Source organism: Pseudorca crassidens, chromosome 5 (assembly GCF_039906515.1).
Source record: "Pseudorca crassidens isolate mPseCra1 chromosome 5, mPseCra1.hap1, whole genome shotgun sequence".
Classification (NCBI taxonomy): Eukaryota; Metazoa; Chordata; class Mammalia; order Artiodactyla; family Delphinidae; genus Pseudorca; species Pseudorca crassidens.
In genome coordinates this window covers 143,566,221-143,586,546 of record NC_090300.1, presented here as the reverse complement: position 1 = coordinate 143,586,546, position 20,326 = coordinate 143,566,221, and the positions used below count along the sequence as shown (strand labels likewise).

The window sequence follows — 20,326 nt, the reverse complement described above, 5'->3', positions numbered from 1 at the left end:
CCAGTTTCCATAGAGAAAGGTAGACCCTTACTGAAAGGAGAATCATTATCTCCCCTCAGAGATAACTCTCCAACAACAACCAGAACTTATCAGAAAGACAAAGGAGATGTTGCAAACAGATTAAAAGGATCAGCTTAATCTGAAAAGAGTTCCTGAAGAAAAGAATTGAGGGAATAGCAGAGAAGAAATATCAGAAGAAATACCAGCTGAAACTTTTTCAGAATGAAGATATGAGTTCTGAAATCAAAACGGCACCAGCACCGTAAGTACCCAGCATGATAAATAAAGATAAATCCACACCTCAACACATCATGGGGGCACTGTGGAACATGGAGGATAAGGAGAAAGTCTCAAAAGCTATCAGAAAGAAAGGCAAATTGTCCACAAAAGCCCCACAACTAGACTGACAGAAATTTCTCATGACGGAAGATAATGGAGTGTTATCTTCAAAATGCTGGAAGGAAATTATTGCCAATCTAAAATGTTATACCCAGTTAAACTAACATGCAAATGTAAAGCCATAATTAAGACATTTTCAAGCACACAAATAGTATGAAAGTTTACCACCCATGTAGTATCACTAAAACAATTATTAATGGATGCACTTCAGCAAGATGTCCAAACCCAGACCTACATCCCGGGATATGGGACACAACAATGGCAGAGAAATTGACCAAATTTGTGATTAATAAATTAAGTTGTGTGAATAAATTAATTAATTTTAATTAATTTATGTCCATATAAAGAACTACTATTTCATGTTTAAAAAGTTAAAACCAAACTCTAGAAACAGTTACAAAATAAGGGAGAGAGGGCTTCCCCGGTGGCACAGTGGTTGAGAGTTCACCTGCCGATGCAGGGGACACAGGTTCGTGCCCCGGTCTGGGAAGATCACACATGGCGCGGAGCGGCTAGGCCCGTGAGCCATGGCCGCTGAGCCTGCGCGTCGGGAGCCTGTGCTCCGCAACAGGAGAGGCCACAACAGTGAGAGGCCTGCGCACCGCAAAAAATAAAAATAAATTTAAAAATAAGGGAAAGAGGTTGTTTGATAATTAAAGTGTGTTAAGGTCCTTGTCATGGTAGGGAAAATGATAGAAATACTGAAAAACTTTAAGTTATATATGGTTAAAATGCATGGCTCAAAATTAAGGATAATCACTAAAATAATGCAACTACAGTCTGTAGTTTGCAAATCAGCAAAGGGCTAATATAGAAACATAGAAAACTTTATCAATTCAACAGGAGACAAAAAATGAAGAAAAAAGAACTAAAGAAAAATGGGGACTTCCCTGGTGGCGCAGTGGCTGGGAGTCCACCTGCCAATGCAGGGGACATGGGTTGGATCCCTGGTCTGGGAGGATCCCACATGCTGCGGAGCAGCTAGGCCTGTGCGCCACAAGTACTGAGCCTGCACTCTAGAGCTCGCAAGCCACAGCTACTACTGAGCCCGCACGCCACAACTACTGAAGCCCGCGGGATCCCATGTGCTGCAACTACTGAGCCCACGCACTGCAACTACTAAAGCCCACATGCCTAGAGCCCATGGTTCGCAACAAGAGAAGCCACCTCAATGAGAAGCCTGTGCACCGCAACAAAGAATAGCGCCTATTCGCCACAACTAGAGAAAGCCCATGTGCAGCAACAAAGACCCAACGCAGCCAAAAATAAAATAAGATTTTATTTTAATCTATAAAAAAAAAGAAAACACTTTGGTAAAGAGAACACTCATGAGAAAATAGAATTCAATCCAAGTACCTCAGAAATCATACTTATTATAAGTGGATTAAACTCATTTATAAACAGAATTTATCAGATTGGGAGAAAAAGTCCATCTATATGCAGGTTCAAATAACACATCCGAAGTAAAGGTACAAAAATAGGTGGGACGGATACCTGCAGTACTAAGCAGTGAGGTGGGCTGGGGGAGATCCCTAGTGCAGCTATTTGAGACAAAGGAGGATTCAAGCCAAAAGTAGCAACTCAACACAGCAGTTCACCATTTAATCTTATAATACAGATCCTTGATATACCTGGAAGCCTTTCACAACACAGCCTCAAAACATACAACACAAAAAAAGACAGTAGTACAAGTATAAATTGTGTACTTGGATACAGTATATCCAAGTACTACAAGGATAAATTGTATGTGTACACATTCCTCTCAGAAAGTATAAGACAAGCAAACCAAAAAACAGTAATAATAGTGACTTAATAAAGAAAACTAATGAACTTCATTTAATATATATGTAGAGAAATAAAGAATAAACACTTTTTTTAATTGCACGTGTACCATTTTTAGAATCTAAAAATCAACATAGGGGCTTCCCTGGTGGCGCAGTGGTTGAGAGTCCGCCTGCCGATGCAGAGGACACGGGTTCGTGCCCCGGTCCAGGAAGATCCCACATGCCGTGGAGCGGCTGGGCCCGTGAGCCATGGCCGCTGAGCCTGTGCGTCCAGAGCCTGTGCTCCACAACAGGAGAGGCCACAACAGTGAGAGGCCCGTGTACCACAAAAAAAAAAAAAAAAACCATAAAAACATAATGGAGAAAAATGTATGTTTTGAAACTTTTAAATTTATATATGAAATAATTTATGGCTGGGACTTCCCTGGTGGTCCAGTGGTAAAGAATTCGCCTTCCAATGCAGGGGATGTGGGTTCGATCCCTGGTCAGGGAACTAAGATCCCACATGCCACGGGGCAACTAAGCCCACATGCCACAACTACTGAGATTGCATGCCTCAACCAGAGAGCCTGTGTGCCACAAACTACAGAGCCCACATCCCCTGGAGCCTGTGCACCACAGCTAGAGAGAGAAAACCTGTACGCCACAACTAGAGAGAAGCCCGCGCGCTAAAACAAAGAGCCCGTGTGCCACAACTAAGACCCAACATGGCCAAAAATAAATAAATAATCAAATAAATCAAAAAAATAATAATAATAATTTATGGCTTAAAGAGGAATTCACAACGGATATTTTAAACCAAATAACAATGAAAGAACAACATATTGAAACCTCTGGAATGCAACTAAAAATCACTTAAGAATAAATTTACAGATAGAAAAAGAAGGATTTAAAATAAGTTACACATATAATTCAAGAAGCTAGTGAAAAGACAATAAACATTAAAAAGGCAAAAACAATGGGGAAATGATATGAGTAGCAATGAATGAAATAGAGAATAAAACAGAGGAGATACCTACATATTCAAAAACTGTTTATTAGAAACACCAATAAAATAAAGTTCTAGCAAGATTTAACCAGAAAAGAGGCACAAATGAATCATATTAAAAATTAAAAAGGTCCATAACCATAAAGAAATAAACATTTTAAATCATAATGGAATATTATGAACAACCTTTATGCAATAAATTTCAACTTAGATGAAATCATATTGTAAAAAAAATCACAAATAACAAGATTCACTGAAGAAGAAATAGAACTTGAATAAACAAACAGTAATTAAAGATACTGTACCTTACCCCACCCTAAAAGACAACAATTCAAAAAGATTTAGATTTAAACGTACAAAATTTAAAGGAACAAAATACTGATAAAAATCTTTCTTTTATACAAGCTGTTTTAGAGAAACAGAAATAAAAATGTCAACTTCAGAGAGCAAAAGTAAAAGAAAAGAAAATTATGAACAATATCTCCTTCAGACATAAATGGTAAAGTTCCTAAATAATATATCAGGTTTCTATTAATATACTATATCAGTAAATTAAATGAAGGAAAAAAATACATGATTATCTCTAGGGATGCAACCAAAAGAACGGAATCAATAAAATTCAGCACTAATTCATGATAGAGAAGGGTATTCATCAAACCCCAATCATAAACATCTAACTTAATAGTGAAAATTAAGAGAATTCCCTTCAATGTCAAGATCACGACAAGAATGTCTATTATCACTGCTTTTATCAAACATTGTACTCAAGGCCCCAGCCAATGCAATAAGACCAGAAAAAGAAATGAGATATAAGAATTGGAAGAAATGAAACTATGCTATTCTTATTTACAGAAAATACTATATCAAACCAAATAGTCTAGATTATGCCACATTAACAAACAACCCCAAAATCTCAGATCTAAATACTGTAAACATTTATTTTCACATAAGCAAAGTCCATTGCTGATCCAGGCTACTTTTGAAGGCAGCTATCCTTCATATGTTGATTTATCATTTTATGCTATTTTTCTTATGACATGTTCATATCAATATGTGCTTACACAAGCAGAGAATAGAGAGCTGGAAAATCAAGCAGCTGCAATTAAATCTCTTAGCATTCACCACTTCAGCTCCCATTTCACTGACCAAAAAAAGTCATGTGACTGTGCCAAACTTCAAAAGTTTAGAGAAGTAAAACCCTCTCACATGCTAGGAAAACACAAACAACCAAAATATCTAATACAATTTTCTATATAAAATATTCTAGAGAATCTACATATAAACTACTATAACCAATCAGAAAACATATCCAATTTATCAAACATCGGTGTTACTATTGTTAAAAATGCATAACTTCAATCTAGTCCTAAGAAAATGTCAGGCAAATCCAAACGGAGGAACATTCTACAAGATAACTGCCCTGGACTCTTCCAAAATATCAAGTTTGTGAAAGACAAAGAAAGACTGAGGAACTACTACAGATTGAAGGTGATAAGGCGACATAACAACCAAATGCAAAATGGGGTTTTTGGTGGGATCCTGGACCAGAAAAATGACATCAGCAAGAAAAAGGGCAAAATTCAAATAAGGTCTGAAGATTAATTAAGAGTACTGTGTCAATGTTAATTTTCTGATCTCAATAACTGAACTATTAGTGTTAACATCTTACATAACCATGTAAACGGAAAGCTGCGTGAAAGGTTTACAGGCACTCTCTGTACAACCTTTGCAACATTTCTGTAAGTCTAGAATTGTTTCAAAATGAATACTTTTTAAAGCAGCACAAAAATGAACAAAAATCTCATTCACAAGGGCATCAAAAACTAGAAGAAAGGTATCAAGGACTAAATCTAACTACAGATGTGCAAGACTGCTATATTTTAAAATGTTATTTAGGAACATTCAATGAACAATGCAACAGATAGCAATATAATAAATAACAAATATAACAAAAGGACATAAACTATGTATAGACATACGATGTTCATAGGTAGAAAGATGCAATATCATAAATATGATTCCATTTCTCCCCATAGCTATAAGATCTAGAAAAGTGGCTTAAAAGAACAAGGTGGGGAAACTTTACAACTAATCTTTAAAACTAATCAATAAATTAGAAATGGTAAGAAACGGCATAGACAAAGCTGAAAACTTACATAGTAATGCCCAGGAATGGCTTCAAATAATTACAGAGTCAGAAGTTAAATATAAGGCGTAGGAACCAAAACTGAGACATCAAATTAAATACTGTGGCCCTAACATTAGTCATTTTATTCCAACAATTCTGCTGTTGCTCAAAATAGTCTGGGCACATTTTGGGTGCAATTGCTTTTAAAACCAAGGTGCTTTTTTTTTTAATTCAATAAAAGAAAACCAGTTTTGTTACTTCATTTTCATTCTTGATCCAAAGCAATTTTTTTTTTTTTTTTTTTTTGCGGTACACAGGCCTCTCACTGTTGTGGCCTCTCCCGTTGCAGAGCACAGGCTCCGGATGCGCAGGCTCAGCGGCCATGGCTCACGGGCCCAGCCGCTCCGCAGCATGTGGGATCTTCCCAGACCGGGGCACGAACCCGTGTCCCCTGCATCGGCAGGCGGACTCTCAACCGCTGCGCCACCTGGGAAGCCCACGAAACAATTTTATACAACATGGTTTTAAGTGCGTGGCACATAAAAGGCAAATAATAGTAATAGCTATAAGTCCTATGGTACATATTACATAATGGCACTGTTGTAAAACTCTATAGATATGGAACCATCTAATCTCATAACCACCCCCCAATGAAATAAATACCATTATGACCTCTGATTTCAATTGAGGAAACTGATGCAGAGAGAAATTAAGTAACTTGCCCAAGGTCACAGAACAAGTACCTGACAGAGCTGGCATATGAACCCAGGCATTTGGGTCCAGCGTCCAAACTCTTCATCCCTCCATGAATGCATGAATAGATGGCCAGCTACTTCCTTTACCCAACTTGGTCTCACACAACTTCTGGCTCTTTTTCTTCTATTGAGGCTATGGGAAAACATTCAAAGTTAGATATAAAAATTCTGGTTGATGTGTTCTTTCAAATGAGTCTCATTCCACCATATCCATATCCCATAATTCTGGTTTGCAAGGAAGGCCACGTTCATTGTCAAAATCTCTACAAATCACTCGCCCCCCCCCCCCACTTCACCTTGTCGCTTCAGACACAGGTTCACTCCCTTCGTAAACAAAGAAAAGTCTTGCCAAAACCCACAGGAGACCAGCCACAAAAAACTCAAAGGAGCCTGGCCCTCAGGCCAAGGGCAAAGGAGAAAAGTCTGGAATTAGGAGGGCTGGAAGTAGCCCCTATCCATTCGAGGGGCTTTCCTGGGGGTGGGGAGGTGCAGCAGAGGAGGTCAATAGCACCAGGGCCAAGCCGCGTTTCTCGGCCATTGGAACCAGGACCCAGGACGAGGATCTAGTTCTGGCAGAGAATCAAGTAAAAATGTGATCAGAGGCTGGGTCAAATAGACAAGCATCCTGAGAAGGCAAAGGACTCCCCTGGGACACCAGTGCCTGGCTCGGAGCCCAAGTCCAAGTCCATGTCCAGGCAGGAGGCAATGGAGACCCTGACACCCTTCCAGAATTGGTCTGAACTGACCTGAGGCTGCGCTTGTCTTCTGCCTGAAGCTGGGCAGGCAGGACGGAGGAAGGAGGGCTGCGCGCTGGTGCCCTGATGAAAGGATGAACTTTGCCACCCACACAAGGAAGCCTGTCCAGGCATGTAGCCTCTCATAAAAACAGACATTAATCGTCGTCCTGGTTTATTCAAAGCACCTACTTAGAAATCATACAGAAGAAAGGGTGCCAGTGTCTGGAAGAATCTTCACAAAGACAGCACTGTCCTTGTCAATTTTTTGAGGTGACAACTTAGTGAAATATCTTTACACTCCGAGTTGCATATGCAGGAGTTAAATGTCAGTGGACCTCATATTGAAATCCTCTCTGCACATATCAGAGCTTAATTATTTTTTAAGTTTACCTAACAAAGGAACTATATAAGATGAACTGACTTGAAAAGAGAAAGAAAACATGAAAGGACAGAGAAAACAGGTCTTAATAGATGTGCAACCATTCCTTAAAAGGAAGACATACGTAGACAGACAGATAGATAGGGTGTTTTTTTTTACTATGTTAAAAAAAAACTTGTTTCTCTTGTAATAAGAACTTATTTCTCTTCTAACTGGAATCTGTACATTTTAAGCCCCTTGACCCACTTTGCCTATCGCCCACCCCACCTCCACCCCTCAATTCCCCACCCCCGGCCTCCGGCAACCACCAATCTGATCTCTATGAGCTCAGTTTTTTGTTTTGTTTTGTTTTAGATTCCACATATTAGTGAGATCATACGGTATTTGTCTTTGTCTGACTTACTTCACCAAAAGGAAGATATTAAATGCTCTCTCTTTGAAACAATTTGCCTATTACTTGTAGCTGTTTCAGAGGAAACACCATAAAAGATGGCCATCTGCCAGACTAGACAACTTAACTGAAATATTTTAGTACATGCAAGGATGGGCAGAATCAGCGTGCACTTAGCCACAAATGTGGTTCTAGGGATTTCCTGTCTATAAGACACTCCACACAGCTGCCATGTCCCACCCCCCAGCGCTCACTGGAATATGACACTCCCCAGATCTCTATCTTCCTTAAATTCTACTCCTCCATTTCAAGAAGCGGGGGCAGAAATAGTAAATGAGGGAGACAAGGGGATGGGAGGTGATATTAATATTTACAAAGGGTAAAAACATAACAAAGATTTTTTTTTTAAGTTTGTCATGCTAATACAAAGGAAGAGTGAAAAATAACTTCACAATATCTGATTACTACTGATTTGGAAAGGGTTTTGGAAGCTGTATTTATCCCCAACAGGTCAGAAACCTAAAGAAACCAACAAAAAAGTGAAACAGAAACAGGATTTTTTCTTTTTTAAGTTAGATGCAATATTTACCACACACACACACACACACACACACACACACACACACGACTGGCACAGATATTGCAAAAATGTTGATTATAAAATCTCACCGCACTTAGAAATGATCTAAAGAGACTCCCTTTCTCATCTCTTCCACAAAGTCAAAACCCTACTAGCACTTGGTGAAAAGATGTCTTTTCATCATATTGTCTGTCAGTCCCTGCACAACGCCCACGCTCTGCAGGAGCTGTCTGTGCAGACTGCTAAGGAGCTGACATTTTTTTTTTTTTAGATCAGTTATTCATTTTAACTGTGAGACATTTCTATCCAATGTTAATTCCCTAATCTTCTGTTTGCACTGTGTCCACCCAATAACCCAACTTCCTGGGTGTGTGATGTGAGTAGGGATAACCCTTCAGAAATATATTGTTATCAACAGCAAGAAATAAACAAATCAGGGCTTCCCTGGTGGCGCAGTGGTTGGGAGTCCATCTGCCGATGCAGGGGACACGGGTTCGTGCCCCGGTCTGGGAAGATCCCACATGCCGCGGAGCGGCTGGGCCCGTGAGCCATGGCCGCTGAGCCTGCGCGTCCAGAGCCTGTGCTCCGCAACGGGAGAGGACACAGCAGTGAGAGGCCCGCGAACCGCAAAAAAAAAAAAAGAAAGAAAGAAACAAATCATCCAATGGGCAAAAGATGTGAACATTTTTTCCAAAGAAGACATATGGCCAACAGGTATGTGAAAACATGCTCAACGTCAGTAATCATCAGGGACTCATCAGGGAAATGCGAATCAAAACCACAGTGAGATATCACCTCACACCTGTTAGGTTGTCTATTATCAACAGAACAAGAGATAACAAATGCTGGCAAGGATGTGGAGGAAAATGAGCCCCTGTGCCCTGTTCATGGGAATATATATAGGTGCAGCCACTATGGAAAAGAGTATGTAGGTTCCTCAAGAAATCAGAACTACCACAGGAGCCAGCAATCCCATCTCTGACTATAAAACCTAAAGGAAATAAAAACATCATCTCAGAGAGCTGTCTAGTCCCATGCTCCCTGCGGCATTATTCACAATAGCCAAGGTACAAACACAACCTAAGTGTGGACAGATGAACAGATAAAGAAAACGTGGGGGGACTTCCCTGGCGGTCCAGTGGTTAAGACTTTGCCTTCCAGCGCAGGGTGTGCAGGTTCCATCCATAGTGTGGGAGCTAATATCTCACATGCCTCGTGGCCAGAAAACCAAAACATAAAACAGAAGCAATATTATAACAAATTCAATAAAGACTTTAAAAATGGTCCACATCAAAAAAAAAATCTTCAAAAACGAAAAGAAAATGTGATACACACATAGGAATGATGGAATGGAATGTTTTCAGCCTTAAAAAAGAAAAAATCCTGCCCTTTGTAACAACATGGATAACCCTGAAGGGCATTATGCTAAGTGAAGTAACCCATAGGGAGAAAGACAAATGCTGCGAATACTGCATGGTGTCGCTTACACGGGAAGCTTAAATTTGTTTTTTCAGTGGAAATCATAGAGAGTAAAAGAGTGGTTGCCAGGCGCTAGAGCGTGAGGGAAACAGAGCTCCTGAGGATCTACTGCACAGCAAGGTGTCTATAGCTGGTGACACTGTATCGGATAGCTGAAATTTGCTAAGCGGTTAGAACATAAACGCTCTCAACAACAAAGGTAAATTTTTTAAATGAATACACTGTTGGACCAACTTGGATCACATCTAGTCTGTAACCACTGCCTTAATGTGCAAAGAAGAAAGAAAGAGGTCAAACCCAAGCCCGCCGTAGGCGCTCCTCGGGAGTGCGCTGGAGGGGAAATCCGCCCGGCCCCGGCCGCCGCCCCCAGCTGCCCCGGCCCCGCCCGCGCTCCCCGCGCGCCCGCTCGGCCCTGCCGGCCCTCACCGTGCGCCCAGCACTCCCCGCGCGAAGCCGGTGCAGCCGCGGGAGCTCAGAGCCGCATTGCGGCCGTCCGCGGAGCAGCGGGTCGAGGCCCAGCGCGGCTGTCCCCTCCGCTAGGCATTTAGGAGGTGGGAGGAGCGGCGCGCCGTGCGCACGGGAAATCTGATAGGTGAGGAGGCGGGGGGGGGTAGGGGCGGGGACGCAGGGCGCTGCTGCTGCGGCTGCTGCTGGGGGGGGCCGCGGGGGGGGGGGGCCGCCCTCCCCCTCCCTCTCCTCCTCCCCCCCGAGTCCCCGCCAGCGCCCCGCGCGGGGCTCCGGTAAGTGGCGGTACCCCCGCGCCGAGCGCCAGGGGAGGCGGCAGGCACGCTCTGACTCGTTCCTCTTTGGTCGCCCCCAGGGGAAGAACATCTTTCACGGAGCACCAGACGTTCACGACGGTGGAGTTTGCTCCGATGCCCCTCAGGCCGGGGCTTTGCGTTTACCGTCCTGCCCTCCCTGGGGACGATCCCAAAGTTAACTTCGAAAAAGCTCTCCGTGCGGGGAGAAGCCCCGCGGTCCAGCACTTCCTAAACCCCAGAGGCCTCCAGAAAGAAGTCCCTCCCCCCGCCTTTCAGAAAAGAGATGCTATTTTCATAGCAAACAACTTGGTTATGAGCAGAGTCAAAGTCAGACGACGGAATGGGGAGTTAGGGGGGCTCTTAAAACCTTAGGACGGCCGAGCGAAGCAGGCTGTGTCCCCATTCCCACTTCACAGATGAGGAAACAGGCGCGGGAAAGTTAAGGGGCGTGCAGCGGCTGAGGGGATGAGCAGCGAGATGGATGAGAAGATGCCGGTGGGCACCCAGCTCCCTCTGGCAGGGAAAAAATCGCTGGCTAGAGATTCATGTGCGAAAATATACATGTACGCTTGTTAAGAGCTGGGGACACGTCACGGATCATCTCATTCATCTCAACCCTGGCCGCACATTAAAATTGCCTGGGAAAGTTTTAAAATTCCAAACGTTCAGGCCCTACCCCAGGCCAAAGGAACTGACTTCTTTTCCTTAATCTCATATCTGCAGCAACGTCAGAACAATGCCAGGCCTTCTTTTGCCACGGTTAGCATGTGATCCTTCTTGCGCAAAGATGAAGTGAGCTCTTCTCGGGGGGAGGACGAAGACCCCCCGATACTTGGTGAGCTACAGCGCCAGAGCCTGAAAGGGGCAGAACCCTTGCTGAGCTGGAGAGAAAGGAAGTCACAGACACCCGCCCCCGCCCCGAGATCCAGTGGGCGGAGCTGAGCTGAGGGTGGCTGGCGAATGCCCCGTGAAGAGGCTGATGAGACAGGAGTCAGCGCTGAGAGCAGGGTGGCGTGGCGCGAACACCAGCCTCACTCGGTTGATGCAGCTCGTTTCCTGCGGTAAGCAAATGAGCCTCGCAGCTGAGCACTGATGGGCTGGCGCAGCCAGGCGGATGCAGCTTCCACAGCCTTTAGGTGAGGCGGCCAGAGCCCAGGGGTGAGTGAGGGAATGCCTGGCCTCCCCAGGCATCCCCGTCCTCTCCCTCCCCCAAGCCCCTCTCAGTCTCGCGCTCCGTGCCTTGTGCCTCCTCCGTCCAGCGTTGGTACCAAGCCACGCCTGTCACACACACACACACCTCAGCTCACCTCAGCTCAGAGGGCTCTAGGCCTCGCTTCTGGTATCCCGAGGGGCTGTGACACAGGGCAGATGTTTTTTAATCGAGGAGAGCAAGGTGGGTCCAAGACCTAGAGAAAAGGGTCTGGGGAGGATGGGACTGAGTGGTGGAAGGCCAGTGTCCCCTGAGATTGCAACGATGAAAAGCCATCCAGGCAGAGGGAAGGCTGAGGCACGAATCTGCCTGCCCGTGGCTCAGTACTACCGTGTGGTGACACGGGTCAGTGTGCGCGAATCACGTAGCTCTGGTTACACATGTCGGGAAAATGAAAGCACCATCCCCGGAGCAGAGCTCACTGAGGTTGGCGGGTGTTTGCTAAGCTCCGGGAGGACCCGGGTAGTGGCTGCTCTGTCCCCTCCACCGCGGGGTGGGTCTCACCTGTGAGTGACGCACAGCACTCCCCTTGAGGAAGGGATTTTGCAGAAGCAGAGGCAGCTCTGCCCCATGTCCCCCACCTCCACCCCACGCCCTCTCCGCCGCAGGGGACCCGTGACTGCCAGTCGTAGGCTGCTGAGACCCAAAACAAGGGTTCCCAACCTCAGCACCGTGGACATTTGGGATCAGAGTTGTGAGGACTGTCCCGTGTGTTGCAGGATGTCTAGCAGGAACCCTGGCCTCTCCCAACTAGATGCCAGGCGTGCACATGCGCACACACATGGTTGTCTCCAGACGTTGCCACGTGTCCCAAAGGGAGCGAAGCTGGCCCTGATGAAGAAGCACTGCTCTAATAAGAAGGAAGGGGACCCAGTGCCCCACAAATACTGCAGAACACGTATTTATCAGTGATGGCCCCATGGAAAGGGGCTGTTTCTCAGATTGGAAGCCTTCACTACAGAACGGGGCCCCTGGCCAAAGTCCACTTCGTCCGGTCACAGCATCCTTCCTGTGCTCCTTGAACAGGCCGAGCTCATCCCATGGCAGGGTCTGGGTACCTCCTCTTCCCTCTGTCCGGAGTGCTCCTCTGCCGAATATCCACGGGAAGGCCACCTCATCCCCAGCAGAGGCTCGGCCTGGCACGCAGTGGACGCTTGGACCGTACTTATTGGATAGACAAGTGGGAGGATGGATAGGGGGCAGAGATGTGCACAGGGGCTGGAGGGCGTGGAGAAAGCTCCGTTTACGCTGTTGGCTTGGGTCTGGGCGTTATGGGAAGCAGGGGGCAATCCTTTCCCTCCTTGGTGATCACAGCGGGTGGAGGTAGTGCCTACTTCTCACTCATCTCAGACAGGGGACAGCTGCCCCAAGCGGGAAGTCCTGCACTTCTGATAAAGAACCCGGTAGAACCAGCACCGTGACTCACACAGTCCTGGGGACCCGCATGGAAATTTACAGAACAGACCAGAGTTTCTTTGAGGCCTGGAAAACGGTGCTCCTGGGGCATCCACTACACTAATTAGAGTGATTGTGCCGGGGGAGGTGTTTCAGGCCAGCAGCAGTTTTCTGAAGCGTTAAGCAAAGCTCTCAGGGAGCAAGGTGAAGGGTTGTGGGAATTGATATCCCGAGCTCCAAGGAAGTGGCTGAAATTGGCTCGGGATCTGGTGTATGTGCTGGCTGTGTGAGGCCTCAGTGAGGAGATCCTGGCTACAGCCAGGTTGGCCCATGTGGTCCTACAAGGCTGTGGCCAGTCACACCCTACATACTGGGATATTAGGGCCGCCCCTCATTCTTATAAGTAGATGGGACCCCACCTTCCCAGACAACGAAGGGATTCACGCTCCGAGTGAGTCCAGAAATGGCAGTCTACCCCGGTCAAAAGAGGGTCGGGTTAGGCAGAAGGGCTGAGTTCCGATGACCCCGGCCACCTCTGAACAGATAGAGCCCTTCAGCCCTTAGGCCACAGCCGGAGTGTAGTAAACAGCGTATAAACTCGCATCAGTAAGTTTTGTATTTTGTACTTTCATGTAAGTATTTTGCTTTATTTTGGGATTTTTTCATCATAATGCAATTTTATGGCACATGAAAAACCCAAGGGCTCAGAAAAAGACCCCTGACTTTCAGCTGCTGGCGTGGTCATTTGTACTTACTCCTCAGCACAATGAACACCATCCATGCAGGGACACGCTCCCCTTGACGTCTCCAGTGAGCGCTGGAGCACCTAAACCTAACCCAGAGAACTCCCTGGTGGTCCAGCGGCTAACCAAGCAGAGCAAGTCCTAAGCTTTCACTGCCAAGAGCTCAGGTTCGACCCCTGGTCGGGGAACTAAGACCCCACAAGCCACACAGCATGGCCAAAAACATAATAAATATATAAATAAATAAATAAACCTAACTGGATTCTAAAGTCTAAAAATAAGTGTTCGCCTTGCCTCTTTTTTTCTTTAAAGCATTTTAATTTTTTTTTTAATTTTTGGCTGCATTGGGTCTTCGTTGTTGCGTCTTCGTTGCTGCGCGCGGGCTTTCTCTAATTGTGGCGAGCGGGGGCTACTCTTAGTTGGGGCGCGCGGGCTTCTCATTGCGGAGGCTTCTCTTGTTGCGGAGCACGGGTTCTAGGCGCATGGGCTTCAGTAGTTGTGGCACGTGGGCTCAGTAGTTGTGGCTCGTGGGCTCTAGAGAGCAGGCTCAGTCGTTGTGGCACACGGGCTTAGTTGCTCCACGGCATGTGGGATCTTCCCGGACCAGGGCTCGAACCCGTGTCCCCTGCATTGGCAGGCGGATTCTTAACCACTGCCACCAGAGCAGTCCCGCCTTGCATCTTAAGGATAGACGTTCCAAGCCAGGGAGGTGACAGAGAGGTGGGGCCAGTCATCCTGGTTCTGCAAGCTTCTGGCTCTGGGCGTTAGGTCCTCCAGCTCCCTCATTCGAACAGTGGACATCAGGACGGAGGGTTATGTGGAAGACAGCCACCAACCCTTGTCTCAGCATTGCCTGCAGGAGCATTGGCGACCCTCTCAAGAAACCCATTCTTCAGAGGTATGCACCATCCTTGTCAGAGAAGCTATCTACCTTCTCTTTTTTGAGGTGTTGAAATCAACTCCACACTCAGAGATTCTTTTACGATTGAGGAGACTTTCACGTGCCCTGAGCTCTGTTAACAGCTCCTAGAGAGGCATTGAAGAGAGTCACGGGGACCATTTGCAAGAGAGGACATTCATTTCAAGCATATAAACTCTGGAGCGTTGGCTTCATATATTGATCATCTTTTGAAGAGGGCACAAAAAAAGGTAAAAGTCATCATCTTTCTCCTTCAGGGAGCCCCCCTGGCAGAAGAGGGACCACCTTGTCAGTAGCTGTCCATTTCAGGAGTTGGATCTGGACGTGAATGAAGTTTAACAGAACGTGGTGGGAGAACAAGGAAGGGCCGCTCAGTTCTAAGTGGGGGACGAAGGAGGACTTGTATCAGAATATATAAAGAACATTCAGAACTCAATAGGAAGAAAACAAATGCCTAAACTTAAATATGTGCAAAAGACTTGAACAGTCTCCTCACTGAAGAAGATATACAGGTAGGAAGTAAGCTCATAACCGTTACCCAGCATCAGTCACCATTTAGAATCAAGACTTCATCATTGTTTTCCATCCTTTTTTCGCACTAGAAACTCTCCTTGCAAATGCAATGTGTGTGGGCCTCCAATACCCCAAAACGAGCTAGGTCAGAGTTGTTCTGTAGGAGGTTAGCGGGACCCCCCAGCCCACTCAACAGCTCTCTTCCATCGTCCCAGGGATACCATCTTACACCCCTAGGACTTTGCCCAAGCGCTTCCGCATCTCTAGACCTGAGCACAGGGACGTTTCCTTCCGGTTCTAACCATCATGTCAGTTAAGGGGGAGAAGTACAGAGCAGGGAGGAGGCTAAGGAAGTCAGGGCACTGGCCACTTGTTTCCGAAGCTGTATGCTGGGGCCCTTGCCCTCGACTCTGGCCTCTCAGACATTTCCTTCCCTTTAGGGTGTACCAGGGCAGGGTGAGGAAATCAAATATTAATCAGCCGTGACTTCTTGCCTGCTCCCTTCCCCGAGGTGGAATCAAGATAAAAGCAAAAGCTACAGTGCAGTTTGGAGGGCCTCTTACTTTGTCCGAACTCTCCTACTTTCAAAGCACCGGGTCTGTAAACCGTTTCATTCAAGCTTCCCATATTCCACCCCTCTACACCTTCCACCCCTGGTGGACTGCGTGGGAGGCTTTAAAATTTTTCAGATGAAACTGACCCAGTGGTGACTGAGATCACGGGATCCCAAGCCACTTACCAGCCCTGTGCCCTTTGTCACCGCCGTGACCTGTGCCCATAAGGGAGGTGCAGGAAAAGTGGTGGGGAGGGGTTAGTTTTTTGCGGTTTTTTACTTCATACATCTTTGTTCCTTAAAGCATTCGTGGGTTTTTTTAACATCTTTATTGGAGTATAATTGCTTTACAATGGTGTGTTAGTTTCTGCTTTATAACAAAGTGAAACAGCTATACGTATACATATATCCCCATATCCCCTCCCTCTTGTGTCTCCCTCCCACCCTCCCTATCCCACCCCTCTAGATGGTCACAAAGCACCGAGCTGATCTCCCTGTGCTATGCAGATGCTTCCCACTACCTGTCTATTGTACATTTGGTAGTGTATATATGTCCATGCCACTCTCTCACTTCACCCCAGCTTACCCTTCCCCCTCCCCATGTCCTCAAGTCCATTCCCTACATCTGCATCTTTATTCCTGCCCTGCCCCTAGTTTCTTCAGAACCATTTTCTTTTTTTTTTAGATCCTATATATATATTAGCATACGGTATTTGTTTTTCTCTTTCTTATTTCACTCTGTATGACAGACTCTAGGTCCATCCACCTTGCTAAAAATAACTCAATTTCATTTCTTTTTATGGCTGAGTAATATTCCATTGTATATATGTGCCACATCTTTATCCATTCATCTGTTGATGGACACTTAGGTTGCTTCCATGTCCTGGCTATTGTAAACAGAGCTGCAATGAACATTGTGGTACATGACTCTTTTTCAATTATGGTTTTCTCAGAGTATATGCCCAGTAGTGGGCTTGCTGGGTCGTATGGTAGTTCTATTTTTAGTTTTTTAAGGAACCTCCATATTCTTCTCTATAGTGGCTGTATGAATTTACATTCCCAACAACAGTGCAAGAGGGTTCCCTTTTCTCCACACCCTCTCCAGCATTTACTGTTTGTAGATTTTTTGATGGTGGCCATTGGACTGGTGTGAGGTGATACCTCATTGTAGTTTTGATTTGCATTTCTCTGATGATTAGTGATGTTGAGCATCCTTTCATGTGTTTGTTGGCAATCTGTATATCTTCTTTGGACAAATATCTATCTAGGTCTTCCGCCCATTTTTGGATTGGGTTGTTTGCTTTTTTAATATTGAGTTGCATGAGCTGCTTGTAAATTTTGGAGATTAATGCTTTGTCAGTTGCTTCATTTGCAAATACTTTCTCCCATTCTGAGGGTTGTCTTTTCACCTTGTTTATGGTTTCCTTTGCTGTGCAAAAGCTTTTAACTTTCATTAGGTCCCATTTGTTTATTTTTGTTTTTATTTCCACTTCTCTAGGAGGTGAGTCAAAAAGGATCTTGCTGTGATTTAGGTGATAGAGGTTCTGCCTATGTCTTCCTCTAAGAGTTTTATAGTGTCTGGCCTTACATTTAGGTCTTTAATCCATTTTGAGTTTATTTTTCTATATGGTGTTAGGGAGTGTTCTAATTTCATTCTTTCAAATGTACCTGTCCAGTTTTCCCAGCACCACTTATTGAAGAGGTTGTCTTTCCTCCATTGTATATTCTTGCCTCCTTTATCAAAGATAAGGTGACCATCTGCATGGGTTTATTTCTGGGCTTTCTATCCTGTTCCATTGACCTATCTTTCTGTTTTTGTGCTAGTACCATACTGTCTTGATTACTGTAGCTTTGTAGTATAGTCTGAAGTCTGGGAGCCTGATTCCTCCAGCTATGTTTTTCTTTCTCAAGATAGCTTTGGCTATTCGGGGTCTCGTGTGTTTCCATGCAAATTGTGAAATATTTTGTTATAGTTCTGTGAAAAATGCCATTGGTAGTTTGAGGGGGATTGCATTGAATCTGTAGATTGCTTTGAGTAGTATAGTCATTTTCGCAATGTTGATTCTTCCAATCCAAGAACATGGTATATCTCTCCAACTGTTTGTATCATTTTTAATTTCTTTCATCAGTGTCTTATAGTTTTCTGCATACATGTCTTTTGTCTCCTTAGGTAGGTTTATTCCTAGGTATTTTATTCTTTTTGTTGCAATGGTAAATGGGAGTGTTTCTTTAATTTCCCTTTCAGATTTTTCATCATTATTGTATAGGAATGCAAGAGATTTCTGTGCATTAATTTTGTATCCTGCTGCTTACCAAATTCATTGATTAACTCTAGTAGTTTTCTGGTAGCATCTTTAGGATTCTCTATGAATAGTATCATGTCATCTGCAAACAGTGACAGTCTTACTTCTTCTTATTCAATTTGGATTCCTTTTATATATTTTTATTCTCTGATTGCTGTGGCTAAAACTTCCAAAACTATATTGAATAATAGTGGTGAAAGTGGACAACCTTATCTTGTTTCTGATCTTAGAGGAAATGGTTTCAGTTTTTCACCATTGAGAACGATGTTGGCTGTGGGTTTGTCATATATGGCCTTTATTGTGTTGAGGTAAGTTCCTCTATGCCTACTTTCTTGAGGATTTTTTATCATAAATAGGTGTTGAATTTTGTCAAAAGCTTTTTCTGCATCTACTGAGACGATCATGTGGTTTTTCTCCTTCAATATGTTAACATGGTTTATCACATTGATTGATTTGCGTATATTGAAGAATCCTTTCATTCCTGGGATAAACCACACTTGATCATGGTGTATGATCCTTTTAATGTGCTGTTGGATTCTGTTTGCTAGTATTTTGTTGAGGATTTTTGCATCTATGTTCATCAGTGATATTGGCCTGTAGTTTTCTTTCTTTGTGACATCCTTGTCTGGTTTTGGTATCAGGGTGATGGTGGCCTCATAGAATGAGTTTGGGAGTGTTCCTCCCTCTGTTATATTTTGGAAGAGTTTGAGAAGGATAGGTGTTAGCTCTTCTCTAAATGTTTGATAGAATTCACCTGTGAAGCCATCTGGTCCTGGGCTTCTGTTTGTTGGAAGATTTTTAATCACAGTCTCAAATTCAGTACTTGTGATTGGTCTGTTTATATTTTCTACTTCTTCCTGGTTCAGTCTCGGAAGGTTGTGCTTTTCTAAGCATTTGCCCATTTCTTCCAGGTTGTCCATTTTATTGGCATGTAGTTGCTTGTAGTAATCTCTCATGATCCTTTGTATTTCTGCAGTGTCAGTTGTTACTTCTTCTTTTTCATTTCTTATTCTGTTGGTTTGAGTCTTCTCCCTTTTTTTCTTGATGAGTCTGGCTAATGGTTTATCAATTTTGTTTATCTTCTCAAATAACCAACTTTTAGTTTTATTGATCTTTGCTATTGTTTCCTTCATTTCTTTTTCATTTATTTCTGATCTGATCTTTATGATTTCTTTCCTTCTGCTAACTTTGGGGTTTTTTTGTTCTTCTTTCTCTAATTACTTTTGGTGTAAGGTTAGGTTGTTTATTTGAGATGTTTCTTGTTTCTTGAGGTAGGATTGTATTGCTATAAACTTCCCTCTTAGAACTGTTTTTGCTGTGTCCCATAGGTTTTGGGTCATCGTGTTTTCATTGTCATTTGTCTCTAGGTATTTTTTGATTTCCTCTTTGATTTCTTCAGTGATCTCTTGGTTATTTAGTAGTGTATTGTTTAGCCTCCATGTATTTGTATTTTTTACAGAGTTTTTCCTGTAACTGATATCTAGTCTCATAGCGTTGTGGTTGGAAAAGGTACTTATACGATTTCAATTTTCTTAAATTTACCAAGGCTTGATTTGTGACCCAAGGTAGGATCTATCCTGGAGAATGTTCCATGAGCACTTGAGAAGAAAGTGTATTCTGTTGGTTTTGGATGGAAGGTCCTATAAATATCAATTAAACCTGTCTTGTCTAATGTATCATTTAAAGCTTGGGTTTCCTTATTTAATTTCATTTGGGATGATCTGCCCATTGGTGAAAGTGGGGTGTTAAAGTCCCCTACTATGAATGTGTTACTGTTGATTTCCCCTTTTATGCCTGTTAGCATTTGCCTTATGTATTGGGGTGCTGCTATACTGTATGCTTAAATATTTACAATTGTTATATTTTCTTCTTGGATCAATCCCTTGGTCATTATGTAGTGTCCTTCTTTGTCTCTTGTAATAGTCTTTATTTGAAAGTCTATTTTGTCTGATATGAGAATTGCTACTCCAGCTTTCTTTTGATTTCCATTTGCATGGAATATCTTTTTCCATCCCCTCACTTTCAGTTTGTATGTGTCCCTAGGTCTGAAGTGGGTCTCTTGTAGACAGCATATATACGGTTCCTGTTTTTGTAGACATTCAGCCAGTCTATGTCTTTTGGTGGGAGCACTTAATCCATTTACATTTGAGGTAGTTATCGATATGTATGTTCCTATTCCCATTTTCTTAATTGTTTTGGGTTTGTTATTGTAGGTCTTTTCCTTCTCTTGTGTTTCCTGCCTAGAGAAGTTCCTTTAGCATTTGTTGTAAAGCTGGTTTGGTGGTGCTGAAGTCTCTTAGCTTTTGCGT

At 43.9% G+C, this 20,326-nt stretch overlaps 1 protein-coding gene and 1 long non-coding RNA gene across 4 annotated transcripts in view; one reads left to right on the top strand and one right to left on the bottom strand.

The window, feature by feature from the left end:
- Window positions 1–10,190, bottom strand: part of B3GALT5 (beta-1,3-galactosyltransferase 5) — a 54,786-nt gene extending 44,596 nt beyond the window's left edge. Inside the window, exons 1-2 of the mRNA XM_067739521.1 lie at window positions 10,047–10,190; window positions 6,043–6,187 (exon numbers count right to left, since the gene is read on the bottom strand). The gene's annotated coding sequence lies outside the window, so the exon portion shown is untranslated. The remainder of the gene's footprint in view (window positions 1–6,042; window positions 6,188–10,046) is intronic.
- Window positions 9,730–14,010, top strand: LOC137225468 (uncharacterized). Of its 3 annotated transcripts, none has more exons than XR_010943858.1 (2): window positions 9,730–9,819; window positions 10,441–14,010. It is a non-coding gene; the product is annotated as an uncharacterized lncRNA (long non-coding RNA). The 3 variants fall into 3 exon arrangements; XR_010943856.1 differs by lacking the exon at window positions 9,730–9,819 and adding an exon at window positions 10,067–10,212; XR_010943857.1 differs by lacking the exon at window positions 9,730–9,819 and adding an exon at window positions 10,314–10,360.
- The last annotated feature ends 6,316 nt before the right edge of the window (window positions 14,011–20,326 follow it).